Source organism: Spea bombifrons, chromosome 7, assembly GCF_027358695.1.
Source record: "Spea bombifrons isolate aSpeBom1 chromosome 7, aSpeBom1.2.pri, whole genome shotgun sequence".
Classification (NCBI taxonomy): Eukaryota; Metazoa; Chordata; class Amphibia; order Anura; family Pelobatidae; genus Spea; species Spea bombifrons.
Window position 1 is genome coordinate 32,614,031 of NC_071093.1, and position 15,256 is coordinate 32,629,286.

Consider the following 15,256-nt stretch of genomic DNA (forward strand, 5'->3'; position numbering starts at 1 on the left):
TTGAACCAGAAGTCTTATGTTTTCTATAGAATGATTCTAACACTATAGATCCAATGTTAGAAAGAATTAGGGAAAACATCAACTCACTACAACATGTTACTGTAAAATGCAAATATGAAGCTAAAGATTGTACACTTTGGACACATGTCATTCTGTATTAATATCCTAGATGTTCTAGCCAATTATTTTTAATGTTCTTGACATCTGCACTGGTTGTGTATTAAATACCATAGCGATTTCAACCATCCTTAAGTGCCACGTCTATACTGGGCCACTTAGCCTGCTTTCCAGCCTGTGTGCTAAAGTAGGACATTACCTCAGTCCCTTTCTATGCCAGCACAGACGCTTCACACCTCTCAAATTAGAAATGTCCTCAGAGTATGGGGCAATTAGAGCCCTTTTCCATACAGAATAATAATTTACAGAACTTCCTTTACAGTACTCGGAAAATACAAAAAAAGTGGCTGGAATGTGTCATTAGTACCACAATCTGGGTGGGTATCCAAGAATGTACACACAGGAAAAAAATTAATTACATAAAATGGAAATATTTTAGTAATTACATAGGGAATGCATTAAACAAAGAACATCTCACTATAAGAATGTGTTTGTGTTTTAATAATCAAGAACAGACCATATTTTGTTTGTTGCTTGCCTATGTTTACTCTCAATGAGATAGAAATATGGTTTACAGTGTGTAAGACAGACAATCTAAAACATTTATATTTTGTTGTGAGTTAACATAGCGACTAAATGCTTAGTGAGTCCCAGTCTTGTAATTTAACCTGGCAAGAAGATTGGTCCCCATGGTCCTTTGTTTTGTGTGTTGTCCTGTACTCCTGTACTTTAGAGAAGGTATTAAGTTATTCAACAGGGGATGGCAGTTGAAAGCCCAACAACCATCCCGCATCTTGAGGGGACACTCCAGCCATGATATGATTTTTTCCTCTTAAATGAATAGAAGGAATTAATCAGAATCCCCACTAATTGCATTGTTTTATCGAACCATGGCTCCCAGCAGGACGTACCTCATTGTTATTATTACACATGTGCAGTATACTCCCCCCCCAGCCAGTTCAGTGCTGGCCATGGTGAGGTTTCCAGAGGGTCTCATGATTTCATTGGGAGTACTCTTTAAAATCTATTCTTTGTTGGTGGGGCTGTATGGGACATCTTCCTTAACAAAATGATATTTGCTAGGCCTGGTTCTATTGTAGTACTTCCAGTGTGAAAGTTGCGCAAGAAAGATTTAAACTTCATTCATGGAGTTATAGAATTATTGACTACTAAAGTCAATTTGTCACAAATAAATGAGCATTGTGCAGACAACATTGTCATGGAAAGTGACATATTACTCCAAAATCTTCCAGAGCATTGGATGTTGTATTTTTTATCCACACAAAATAAGTAGTGTTTGTGAGAAAAACTATGGAATGATCATAATTTGAATAGAATGTTTCTGTACAGAGGCAGGCTCCAACATTGCTCATGGAGTCTGTGGTGCACAATTACTGGAGTTTGCGGTGGACAATTTAATGATGTTCTATGGACCTTCACAACCTTTGCCATTGACACTGGTGCCCTTGCATGGACATTTTGCCTATCCTTGTTTCTGTATCACCAAACAAGATTCCTGTCTTCTATCTCTATGTGTTTGGGCTAATCACCTCTAGCTTAACTAAAATAGCATTTTCAGTTCAACATATGGCCACAAGGAGTACGATCTGGATCCGTTTTGTTCTCATACTTGCTATACAGCCCATGAATGTTAGCAACTAAAGTTTGTGTATGACATATATTGAAACAGAGGTCTGTTATCCTTACAATGGGTTAATGCACCGATATTTTGATTATCAGGGCCCAATCTTGAGCATTTTCAGGTCTTTAATAGTTTTTTAGTGAGGCGTGCAGAGAACTAAAGCAGTCAATAAGCCTGTTTTTCTAACTAAGCCGAGCATCTCCAGTGAATCCCTCTTTGTGTAAACAGAGACTAACCTTTCCTGACCTGTTAAATCAACAGTAAATATATATATATATATAAAAAGAGCTGGAAAGGAAATATTTATACAGAAGATACAACAACCACTGGCTCATCTGGCTCTTTCTTCTTGCCATAATTAAAATGACTCTGACTAATATTATTTTATAATGGATAACATAAACACTGTGGGAATACAGGCCACCCTAATGCAAGAATGAAGAATCTCTTGTCCTACTGGTTATCTGGACTCTTACTGCTCAGCCAGTCTAGAAGCTACCAATCCTCGATCCTTAATCACTGCTTCTGACTGCCTCTGCGATGATAAATGAAATCACCACATGACTGTTATCCTTAAATTCACTTTTTCAAATTCCAGGGTAGCTTTCTACAAACAAATGTCCCAGCATGTCTTTAGAGGAGATACTGGGTCTAAATTCATTTTTAGCTGCCAATAAATAATCGGTCAATTAGTTGATTATGGTGTACAAACACATCGGTGTGACATCACATTGACACATTAACTGTGTTCCTAGTACGGTAATTTACATTAGGAAACTCAAAATGCAGGACATTTGAGTTCATTCACGCAGTGCCGTCTTGGTTCCATACACGTATATCCAGTACATAGTAAGGTGTGGTGTCTGTCGATTGCAGAGAAGAAAATGATGGCCTTCTACAGTTGCTAGATTGTCCCTAAAACATGCCACCATCTTATCAACCTTGTGTGATCTTTCTGAAAGTCACTGAATGGACTATATATACTAAAAGGTCAAGATGTACATTTAAGACAAGGGGCAGACATTAAAAATGGCAAGAGTTTTCAGCTATGTTTCCCTGTATTCCAGATATCCTTGTACCTCACCATCATTGAACATGTCCTACTGAAGTACTTAATAAATGATTGGAAGAGATCATTATTGTTTGGAAAGAGTTAACTAATAACGTTGACAGATCTTCTTGTTTTCCATGGCTTCACCCTTGCTTTGATCTTCCTTCTCTATGGGTACACAGGTCATGCCTCATCTGTTTTGTCCATGTTTAATTACTTTACATAGGGCTATAGACAAGGATGAAATGTGCCGAGCAGATGAGGAGTTCTGAAGAATGTCAAATTCAAAGAAATAAGGAGCATGTTAACAGGGCCCAGCTGTTCATCGGCACAGATGATGCATTGCACATGTGTCTCTGGGTCTTTACTGTGGGACCATTTACTCAGCAGGGGCTGAGGGGAGGACAGACACTATTACACAATGGCTTTTCATTTCCTCTACTGGGGACATTTCCATCCTATTATCCCAGAGTAATTTCTTCTTACCACATCAATATAAATTAATTCCATTCTTTTCCCCGGTATTACTGATCACTGTTCTTCCATGCCTTTAGTTTAGCCTGCTCCCAAAGCGGGCTCCCTAAATTCTGCCAAAATGTCTAGGATGTACCTGGGTTTGCAGTGAAAAGAATAAACCACCTACAGACTGGTCATTGGGCACACTGGGCAAATGGCTATTGGGCAAGCTGGGCAAATGACCGCTGGGCCAGTGGCTAATAGTACCTCCCAATTGGTGTGTGCCTGCCTGCTGGGTACATGGGCCCCCACGTTGCAAAAACTAAATTAATTCCTGGTAATGTATGATGGGATTCATTCAATAAAGAGGGAGATGAAAGGAAAGTTTAATTACATTTTCATCTGTCTACTCCCAAAATAGCTTGGACGGTCCTGTATGGACCATACTCAGTGTGAGGTCCTGAAAGTCCCATAACCTATTGAATTATGCATTATGCCGGGCCAGCTCACCCCTTCTTGCAGATACATTAGTAAGGGGTGGGCATTAATACTACATAGTCAATTCAAGGATGAACTCATGAACATCATTTGCATTCCCAGCAAAAAATTGTTTCCAACATTTGTGCAACATTTGGTCAGGGTGTGAGAAAGTATTTATGTGCACATTAGAAGGGAAGTCACAAATACATGTGTTTCAAATGTTCACAAATGTCAAGTAATAATTCCCTTTAAGCCAAGCATGGTGGTCTGCTAGGGACTGCAGCTGGAAAACCTTTATCATGTTATACATACGTTGGCGAGGTGCTGTGATGTATTTGTACTAAGCTTTGTTTCTTTGGAAATATACTGTAAATGTTAATCAGGCGCTCCTTTATCTTTCAGCATAAGGTATATGTTTAAAGATTTTTTCCCATTTTGCCAATGAAACTCATTTATTCTCTCAAAAGACATAGCATACAATGAGTATCCATCCCACATCCATTCATATATACCTCTTCCCTTTAGTCGTGGTTTCCCTTCATCTAAGTATTCCTTTTACTGACAGTCTGCTGATCACTTAAGTAAAGAAATATGTACTTAGGTTTAAGGACTTCAATGACTCCCTGAAAAATGCTTTCCATCAGGCATTATATTGGAAGTATTGGAAAAATTTTTTAGAGAGGGGCTATGCACTACACACTCAGAAGTTTATCATATTCAATGTCTTTTCCTTTTCTGTACTGTGGGAATATCCAGACTGTTCTCTTTTAAACAAATCATGGTGGCCTCACCGTTTCCTTTGATGAGCATGTTTTACAAAAACTGTATGTGCATTTACCAGTTGTATATCCAGCGCTGAGCAGTGTGTGATGGAATTCAATGGGAAGCATCCATTTTTTCTGAGGGATTCATAAAACATCTCAGTTGTGCTTGTCAAGATACCAGCACTCAATGATCTGGTCAGCTTATCCTATAGACACCCTCCCTTCACATCTGGAGAAGAGCTGAATCTCATTCATCCCTATGGTGGCATTTACTACTACAATGAAAGTCTCAATGTGTTCAGTCTACATTGTGATGGTAGCGGCAGGGGATATATAAAATCTAAGTATATTATTTACAGATAATCACTAAATTGATAAATAACTTTTTACATTTAGGTATAGATAAGTATAACATATATCAATAGTTCCATCCAACGTAGTCATGCAGTTATATCAGAGCACCCTGAGATGCCCTAACTATTGCGCCTAGACAACAAATTAATGTAAAAATGTATTTTTGTGGTTGGTATATTTGAGTATTATTCATATGGTTGCTATGTTAGTATGGTTGAGTATACTTCCAAAAACTAGGTCAGAAATCAAGGGAGAAATGTGATGTTAACAACAAGATGTACTAACCATGTTATAACACAAGAACAAAACCTTCACCAGTAAAGAGAAATTCAATGACAATAACATAACCTCAGAACCTTACAGATATCAATTTGAAAATGCCACAGCAAAACACGTTTTATATTCACAATGGGTTCAACGCTGCCCACCGATCTGGGACAATTGCGAGGGACAGAGCTAAGATAGACAATGTAGTCAATGACTAACAAAACATCAAGTTGCTTTATCAGACTCAGGGGCCACAGTGAGACTACATGTACCTGTAGTTGATTCTGTAGCCTCTCATCTTGTCTAGCCTGGGGCAGGTAAAGCCGAGTGGCCCGCTCTTCCCTTGCCCCCAACCCTTGTTGGTAAATAACACATATAAGACGCATTTACACATATACACTCTAACAGACACACTAACACACATATAAACACATACACAATCACCCACAATTACTTACACATACACACTCACAAACATACACACTCACATACACACTCACTTACTCTATCCCCCTCATCTATCACCACCACACTTTTTAATAGCTCCACTTCATCACACATCCACAGCCTTAACTTAGTTGTCACAAAGCTCAAAGGTTTACCTTTACATTAGTTGGAAAATAAGGCTCCAAAGGAGATGATTGGCATTGTTACTGTTTCCAATCTACAAATGGTCACTCCTGCTGCTTTTAAAGGTGGCTAACAGGCCACAATGATCCTATTTTCCTTTGGAAAAAGGTTTAGGCTACTGTAATCATACTCTATATCAACCCCAATACTACTGTCCAGAGTTTGACTTAGAGTTTGTATATTACAGATCATTCATATTCACAAAAGCGTGTTCAGGGTACCCAGTAATACCCAGTAGTTCCAGTGGGAGATTACAGCATGAGATGCTGCCCTCTGCTGGTTTGAACTGATAATGACATTCTTAATACACAGCCTTGCTTATTTCCAGATGTTGATTGTGTTGTGAAAGTTGCCAAGGTAGTGAAATATTATCTTTAGTACATAGCTGCTGCAGGATCATTTCTAAGCATTACATCTACTATGTCATTGTAATATTACATTTCATGAAATGGTTATAATAACCATTAAGAAGACGTATAGATGGAGCAGTGAGCTATATAAGCTCAATAAGCCGTAAACCTTAAGTATCAATAAAATGATAACAATTGCAGTTTATAATAAAAGAGTGACATATTGTCCCCGCAATGATAGGGTTACCCTGGTGTCTGGGATATGGGATTGCAACGCCTCATTCAGATGCCAGCCTTTCTCTGCCACTGAAAACGCTCCATTTATGGGAAGCTGCTGCCTTCTACACTTGTCAGTTTAGCAAAAAGTGGAGAAAATCTTAACCGCTCCAAAAAAAAATAGAACGAAACAACAAAAATCCTTAATCCTTTGAAACATTAATCCTTTTTATGCATTCTTGACAGTTAATTTTTCCAAGTTATCTTTCTTCATGTTCCTACAGCGTATAATGCGAAATGTTTATAAAGTTGGTATAAACATTTCCTTCGATAATTGAGTACAGCCAAGAAGTGGCCAGGGTCACAACTGGTTTAAATACAACATGTAGACTATGCGGGCTTTAGGGAGGAGGGAAACACTAAGTAAAAGGTCATTACAATATATAACGTAGTATTTACAAATGTGAACTTCTAAATTGTGTACAAAATGTGTTTCCCAGAATACAATACACAGAACACACACGCTAGAGTGTTCACACAGAATAATATTTTTTAGGGAACATCATCTGTACCTGATTATACGGCGACACAACTAAATTCAAATGTCTTCTTCATTTTCAGAAGAAGCCTATATTCTGTAGAACGATTCTTCAACATTACACTATTATATAAATACATATATATAATTATATATTTTTCATAAGAAGATATTTGTTCTGTATCTTGCAGTTCTACAGCCTTAAAAGACACAATTATGTATTTGGAAACAGCATAATACTCAGTCTAATTGTGATTCAGATTCTGTAAATAAAAAGTCTGATTTTTTCTAAATAGCTTTCTTAGCATAAGTAGCTACCAACAGGTCACAGTCACATAAAAAGACTTGGTAGAGATCGGCAACCTATTCATACCAATTCAACTGCCCCTCTGTAGCCATTCCAAATGCTGCAAGTGTATAGTTCTGGTGCTCTTTAATACATTAATATCAAGTTTCTTGCTAATTATTATTACTGATATCATTTCCATCTGTATACCTGTGAGTGATAATTAGTAACTTTTGATTAGTAACCAGTGCATAGTTCCCAACAGTCCTAGTTTTTGCAAGGCAGTCACAATTTTAGGGTTCTGTCCAGCTCTCCTGTGAGGCCCCCTCAATGTCCTGCTATTGTAGACAGGGGGTAGCATGAATCAGTTGTAAAGAATCTCTGATCTCCCCTCACTAACCGAAGGAGTCGCAAAATCAACGCAGGCATGTCCTGCAGCAGTACCTTCATTGAGGCTCCCACTTAGCGTCATGAGGCGTCAAGGGGGGCAGGTAGCCGCGCTTTCTCCCTGCCCACTTCTGCAGCTGGCCCCACCTCCTGCCACACCCCCAAACATAGGGGTCCCTATTTGGACATGCAAAATGTTGGGGGTATGCCAGTGCATTGTGTGTCTACATGCATCATACTCACTGGAGAATAGGGAGTATGCGAAAGGTGAAAATTAAACTTTTTCTTATAGTTTGCCTTGATAAAATTCCTAAACAGGCTTAGGCAATTATAAAGCACAGACAAGTTAAACATATAATGTTGATTCTATCATTTTTTTTATGTTGGGTTTTGTATCTGGTTACTTTCATTGAAGTATGTTTCTGTTTTCACTTATTACCGCTTGTATATTGGACAGGCACATAGCAAGTTAATTAACCAATCAATCACCTTTAAGTGAGAATGAATGATTATAGCGGGAGCCAGATCCATTAAATGTGCATCAAATGTCTCGAGATCTAACCAGAAAGCTGGCACTACATTGGCCATGTCATTATAGCTCACAAATGATCTTACTGCCTTAAACCATAAGTTACATACAGCAAAAACAGATGTCATAGATGGCACCTTGTTAGGTGAAAAGAGATCATGATAGCACCATCATATTCCACAGCAGTGTACAATGAGGCGTACCATAACTCCCATCACAATCAGGCAACCTATTGGTCATTAAGTATAATTTTAAGCTAATTCTAATAAAGGAAGATCAACATTGGCATACTCTGTACTTATCTCCATTCATCACCAGAGTAATGTGAAGAATACAGCAGCACCAAATATTAACTGAAAAAGCAATGTCAGATTTATCCAGATATAATGACTGTAATAGATCAAATAGAAATAATCAATTAACGATTCTCTCTGTACAAAACGAAATACAGATATATATCTGACCGTAACTCAACGGTGTTTTACCCTGAGCCTCGGAGTTTCTGTCCCAATTTCAGCGTCTAAAATTGGGGCAGAATGGCCAGTCTGGAGCCAGTTGCTTCTTATTTTACACTGCTATCAAAGCATTGAGAAATGTGATGTCCTAACTGTATTTTCTGAAATCCCTGCTTGAATGCATGTGAACTCATTCAGACCACTTAAGGACTGTCATTAGAACCATTTGGTGAACCATTTGGTGACCCCCATTACAGAGCCGCTACCATAGAATCTTCAGGGTGAGCTATTAAAGGGTTAATATTTCACAAGTCTCTGGGTCAACACTCGTAAAAGGTCATCCGATAAGTATATTACCTGCATCTCTCTGTATGGAAATAAATAAAGCTATATTGCTCGCCATCTCTCTGCATGTATCTATTGTATCTATATCACTGAGCATCCCTCTATATAGCATCTGAAAATAAGAATATCTCTACGCCATTCATTATGTTACTGTAAAATAGTTTGTCACCCTGCCTCTATCGTGCTGAATAAAAATATATTATCCTGCATTGAATGTTACAGAATTCCATATTGCTATATACCGTGACAGCACTGTTTAATAGTATATAGCATATAACATCCTACATTACTCAATAACATTTTATGTCATTATAACAAACTAACAAAAAAGAATAAAGAAAAAAAGAAACTACTTGGCATTCTCTGCATAAAATGTATATAATCGTATCAATTACCATGCATCTTTATGCAGTTGAATGTTTATTATTATATGTATTGTTGTATGAAGTCTTGGGTTTGAATTGCAACAAAACATAGCTTTTCACAAAACATGCATCGTCCTATTGAAACCATATTCCTCATAAAATGATCTACCCATTAAATTCCAATAAGTGAACCCAGTGCCCCCCGCCATGCATACCCCTGAGTTGGAGTGATAGCCGCTAACTGGTCAGCCTCACACGCGTGTGCCAGTCATGTTCTACTCCAGGGACTTCTTAGATGCTCTGCAGGGCAGAGTGGTCTCCTTGCTTCCTTTGGTTCTGGCAAAGAGAGTGATGAAGGGCTCAGCTGCTGGAATAGAAGGAAGCAGCTCGGAGCTGAGAGGGGGGGAATCCAGTCCTCTACAATCCCAGCCCAAATAGAATCAGAGTTCAAAATTCCTCCCTCTCCCCTTCTGAACCTGCCCTGTTTCTCCCCCTCCAAACCTGCCCTCCCTCTCCTTTCCCAAACTGCTCCCATCTGGCTCCTATCACAAGCTGATGTCACTAACTGTAAGTTTAACCCTCAAACCACTTTTCCTTCACAAACTTTCCATAAGCCTTAGCCAGGCAGAAAAACCCAGGTGGTTTGGATTTACTCATTTACATTTAGTCAGACTACAGAACACTGGATACAGTACGGGTAACTTGGAAGATGGATAACTTGGAAGATGTTTGTGACACTCATGATGAGAAGTATCCTTTGCTCCCATGTAGTGCTATCATTTCTTTTACTCGATAAATGTCCCAAATCTCACTTTTTGAGTCTTTCTCTGCAAGTAAGAGTGAAGGGGAAGCTATCTGAAAAGCAAGCTTTGGCAGATGTAGTATGAGTCTTTGCTCTTTTGGCTCGAGATCTTGTTGAATATAGAACGTTATGTAAAAGCGCTGAGGAGTTATAATGGAACTCAAATGTGAATTTAAAGGAATTTTTATTGGAAGGTTGTGGGGCCTCTAGAAAGCTGCCTATAATATGCTGTAGTAAGAATGCAGTACACATTGAAGATAACGTTAAAGAAGATAGAGAAAATGATTAATTAGAGAAAATAGTTTCCGATATATCACATCTTAATAAATGTCTGTGTGCTTTAGTTGGATTTGAATCTAGTTTAAAGAAGTTAGATTTGAATCTAATGTAAAGGAGCCTCTTCAATTCCTGTATGCTAGAAATGTGACTTCGACCCAGTGACGGGTCCCGGCTTTGACCGACTAGGCCCAGGCCTAGGGAGGCAGTTTCTCTTGGGTGATCAAGATATTCAGTGCCCAGCCGAACAATGGGATGGTTACAAGAGAGATCTCTGATTTGCCCAACTGAGCTATTTACTCTCGATAGACTTCAGTAAAAGGTGCTGCGTGCCGTTATGATGTAGCGTGCCGGGATATGGCGGCATGCGGCCCCAAAAGTTAAAACACCAGTTCGACCTACAAACTCTTTACTCCATCATACTTCTTCCTGCTGCTGGTTTTTGTATCACATCGCACTTGGTGAAATGAAGAAGGACATGTCAACAATCCGTGAATTTAGTCCAGGGTGGCACAACTCCAGTCCTCCAGGGCCGCAAACACGCCAGGAATTCTCTGTATCCTTGAATGAAAACCAACAGTTTAATGCATTTTTTATTGAGATGCCCATCCAGCTACATCAACATTGTTCTCCATATCACCCTCACCACAATCAACCCATCCTTGCCCAAGCAGTACTCTCCTACTGTATCTCTACCTCCCCAATCACTAAATAGATTTTAAGCTCGCAAGAGCCATGCCCTCTTTTGCTTCTGTACCAGTATGTTTTAACGTATGTTAAATAATTTTCACTGTACCCTATTGTAAGAGCAATATGGAACATAATACATGTGCTCATGCTAAGATATCCAAAAAGTATTGCTTGTTTGCAGGCCCTCAAATGACTGGAGTTTTGCAGCCTTGGTTTAGTCCCAACTCTTTTAAGTTGTGGCTTTTAAGTTGTCATTGGAGTGAATGGTCTGTAACAGTTTGTATTTTGACAATTTGTGTATTTAGCTTTAACTCAGTGGTTCCATGTTTTTCTTCAACTCAATATCAGGTAATTCCTAACATGATGATCTGTAAGTTCCGCTCAAATTAGCTTTTACGTAACATGGGGAACTCCTATAATTACCCACTATTCCATTTGCCCAGTCAACAAGTCAAGTTGCTTGTCTGTGGATAACTTTCTGGTTTCTCCTGTTTCCAAACCGAGTATCATTACTGACCGGGATCTAATCTTTGCCTCCTTTCTACAAAACTTTGCTTGTTGGTAACATTGAACCATCACCATGAAATCTCCATTTCTTTTGAACTAAACCCATTTTATCCTTTGAATTCCTCTTGTGATTTTTTCTCCTTGTCCCAATTCTGGCTTATGACAAAAATGATATAATTCCTATATGATATCATAGTTTCTATGATAATTTACCCCAGCAAAAGTCCTGTAGGCCGACAGTTACCCCAAGGCTTAACCTTAGAAGGAAATGGGACATAAGGTTAATGTCCTGCCACCAGTCCTTGTGGGTCCATCTCCAGAATAATCCATGCCACTGTGTGATGCGGATTGTATGCAGTAAGGTGACTTAAAGCAGTATGATAAATGCACTCCGCTCAGTGACATAGGAACTACAAAGATTTAACTTGGTTATTGCAGCTTAGTACAACAGCCCTTTAATGTGTTTTATGCCGTGTAACTCTTTGTTATTGATACAGGAACCACCTAGTTTGCAATTTGCAAAAAAAATAATTATTGAGTTTTGTGGTAATCGCTCTTATTGGACAAACAGTTTTTAGGATGTTGTCTTTACCTGGAAATTCTTATAAAATATGCACTGTATGACTGCATCAAAACTATTTGTGAACTGCCAGATCTAGGTTTAAAGACAAATGTACCTTGGTGAGATATTACTGCAAGAATCAAATTGTACAACTGTTTTGACATTCAGTACACGTTATGGGACAGAATGAGTTAAATTATTTCTACAAGCAGCTGTTAACCTAAGAAACATGGTTTGAACTGCATCTTATCTGAGAGACTATGACAGATCACTCTTCAGTGTCCAAGCCCTCACTCACACTAAGAATGGTAAAGAACTATTCATCTGATCTCACTTACAGAAGACTTGTCTTCTCTGTCTGAAGCAGGGATGGAAAAAAATCAGTCAGCTGGAATGTCAGTAGCTGTTGGAATAAGTATTTCATCCCTCAGGTCTGAATAGCAACTTGCCACCTACATACAGTATATTATAGAGAAACATGGAATTTGAAGGCAGATCATATAGGATGCCCAGTCAATGCATGTTTAATTTCCCTCATTATATTGGCTCCCTATAACCAACATACCAGTCCATATCAATAGTTGGGATCATACAGTTGCTTCTGGAATCCACTTTTTAGGGATCTTTCACAGCCATCAGTTTGTTCTCTAATGAGTGATACATGTTTCAGAAATCATTTTGGACTTGGTTAAAAAAAAATATCGATTGATTCCTTAGAAACACCAAACATACCAAACTTTGCTTAACTTTTTTACTTTTTCTCATGTTCCTTCACAAAACCTGGTGTTATTTAATTTGTCTGCACTCTGCCATTTTGCAAACGGAGGGAGCTACAGATTTTACTCCTTGCTGGTAATTAACATTAAAATATATATATATTTTATTTTTTGTATTTACAAAAATGTTGTGTCTCCAGAAACCCCAAAACCCATAAGAACAATTAGAAGAGCCTTCTCCTCTTCTCACAGTGACACATGCTTTGTTTCTACTACTGAGTTTTAGGAAGAAATCTAGGAGAAGCTCATCTGTTAAAACTGAACGGGGATGTAAAATGAGCCCTGGCAATTTAAAGCCAGTATTCACTAGATTGCAGGCATGTTGTAGACTCCTGGGTACATGCACCCTTACACTATCATGTTATATGTGAAGAGTAGCTTGCGGGCATGGTGGTCACACACTACATTATTAGACTGACAGTAGGAGGAGAGGTCATCAGGCAATGGCCCATCGGGGATGTGTCCAATATGTCCAATGGCAAGTCTAAACCTGTCTCCAGTGTGTTACCTATTCACTCCTCTTATAAATTTGATGGGCAGGGCTGACCCAAGACATTGTGCTGCCTGGGTCCACCCATGAAACACTGCCACCTCCCACCGAAACCACGTCCACATCCATTATCACTCTCTCTCAATGTCTTCCTATCTTCCTTGCCGACTGTCTTCTGTCTTCGATCCTGCAGCGCCGCTTCTTCTCTTGCCTCTTCTTGTTCTTCTGTCTTCTGTCTTGTTTCATTGTCTGCTTCTTTCCGTGTCTTCTTTCTTCATCCACTTCTCTTCAGCGTAAGGGGGCTATCCACATTGCTCCGACGTTTTGCAGAAGTGCACTGAGAGGCCAGAATAACGCAGATAGAGAGGTGCAGAAGCGCTGCTCCATATCCATGAATCTATCCTGAAAGCTGCCGCTCCTGTCAAAGGGCTCTGTTGATGGGTTTTTGTTCCTATAAAAGCATCTGGCAATCAATTACAATCTCACAAGCATCACACGAGGATCCTATGAACCTTCACAGTATGTGCTGCAGTTATAAACAAACCTATAAACAGATCACCTATTCCAGATGAAATAGTAGAATGTGTCTTTTGGCTTAGCGGTTTGGAACCTTCTACACATTTTACCATCCGTACATATTTGACCTTAGCATCGCCAGAAAATTATGTGTAAACACCCGTAAAGCTGTCACACCGATGCCTAACATTGCCAGTGTCACCTTTTAAATCTCTAGGATGTATCTTATCAGCTCCTTTATCTTTATTTGTTTTGAGCCTATTGGCAACATCAGTTTGTAAACAAGACACAAACGAAAATCTAGCGATTGAGCTTGAGCTTTTCTGTGTTCTTTCGCCAAAGGAATTCCAGACTGTGAAGTCAAATCTTCAAACTGAGATATCAGTGTCCTGCAATATGATCCAGTTCTTCCACAATGAGAAATACTTGCATTGTTGCTACATCCTGTACAAACTAAAAGCTTGAATTTCTAATACAGATAAATATGCCATGAGATGTTTATCCCCCAAATACTCGCAGTACTACCCCCAAAACTCTGCAGGTTAATTAGACTAGAAATGGCCAAAACGAGATGCTTGTTTTTAATCATGGTCTCCCATTTACTAGCCTTTTTAACAAAACAGAAGAAAGTAAGACATGCTTAACCCTTAACCATACCTGGGAACATGCATGCTACGGCTACCTGGAGCATTCCCTCTTCTTAGGGATTAGTTCTGAGGGGGCAGGGCTAGCTCCAAGCACCTTCAGTTTGAATGTAGTTGGGAGAGGTATAGGGTGGGGAGAGGGCATAGCCAAAAACTGACCTGGAGACCCAGGGAAAGCAGGAATCACCCAGAGAGTCTGGGTCAAACCTGGAGAGTTCCCAGGTTTTATAGCAGCCAATGTTGCCAACAAATGCACATAAACAGTGTTAACTTTGGTTCAGGTTTATATTTTTAATCTATACATGTGCGGCTGGTGAGTGAGCTCTGCTTGCATGGTGATTAAATTCACTGCACTTTATGTGTAGAGAACTTAAGGAACTGTATCTTTTCATTTCTTTATTTACTAGAGATTGTGCTTGTAGAATAAATAGGTAAAATCTTATGTTTTAGCCACATCTATACATTAGTGAAAGATAGCATCACCTCAAGTAAAGGTGGACCAGCTACTTTATACACTGGGTTCTAGTCCCTGGTTGAGTTATTGAGTCCGGGTTCACCTTCAGTTTACTATTTCTTTTTTGTGAAGAGATAAATTAGGAATTTGATGCTCCCCCTCCTCATCAATGTCTCCCCATCCTGTCTCAGTTTCCATCCACAAAGTTTAGGAGCAGCCTCTGGCCGATGTCCAGGAGCCAGCTGCAAAACATCAGCCTGACACATTGAAAGGGGGTTGGGTGGAAGAAGATACTGTAGTTATACCC

General features: G+C 39.2%; 1 protein-coding gene across 3 annotated transcripts in view; it reads right to left on the reverse strand.

The window, feature by feature from the left end:
• COL6A3 (collagen type VI alpha 3 chain) overlaps positions 1–9,645 on the reverse strand; it is a 50,326-nt gene extending 40,681 nt beyond the window's left edge. For all 3 annotated transcript variants that reach the window (XM_053472293.1, XM_053472292.1, XM_053472291.1), the window contains exon 1: positions 9,448–9,645. The gene's annotated coding sequence lies outside the window, so the exon portion shown is untranslated. The remainder of the gene's footprint in view (positions 1–9,447) is intronic.
• Between the last annotated feature and the right edge of the window lie 5,611 nt (positions 9,646–15,256).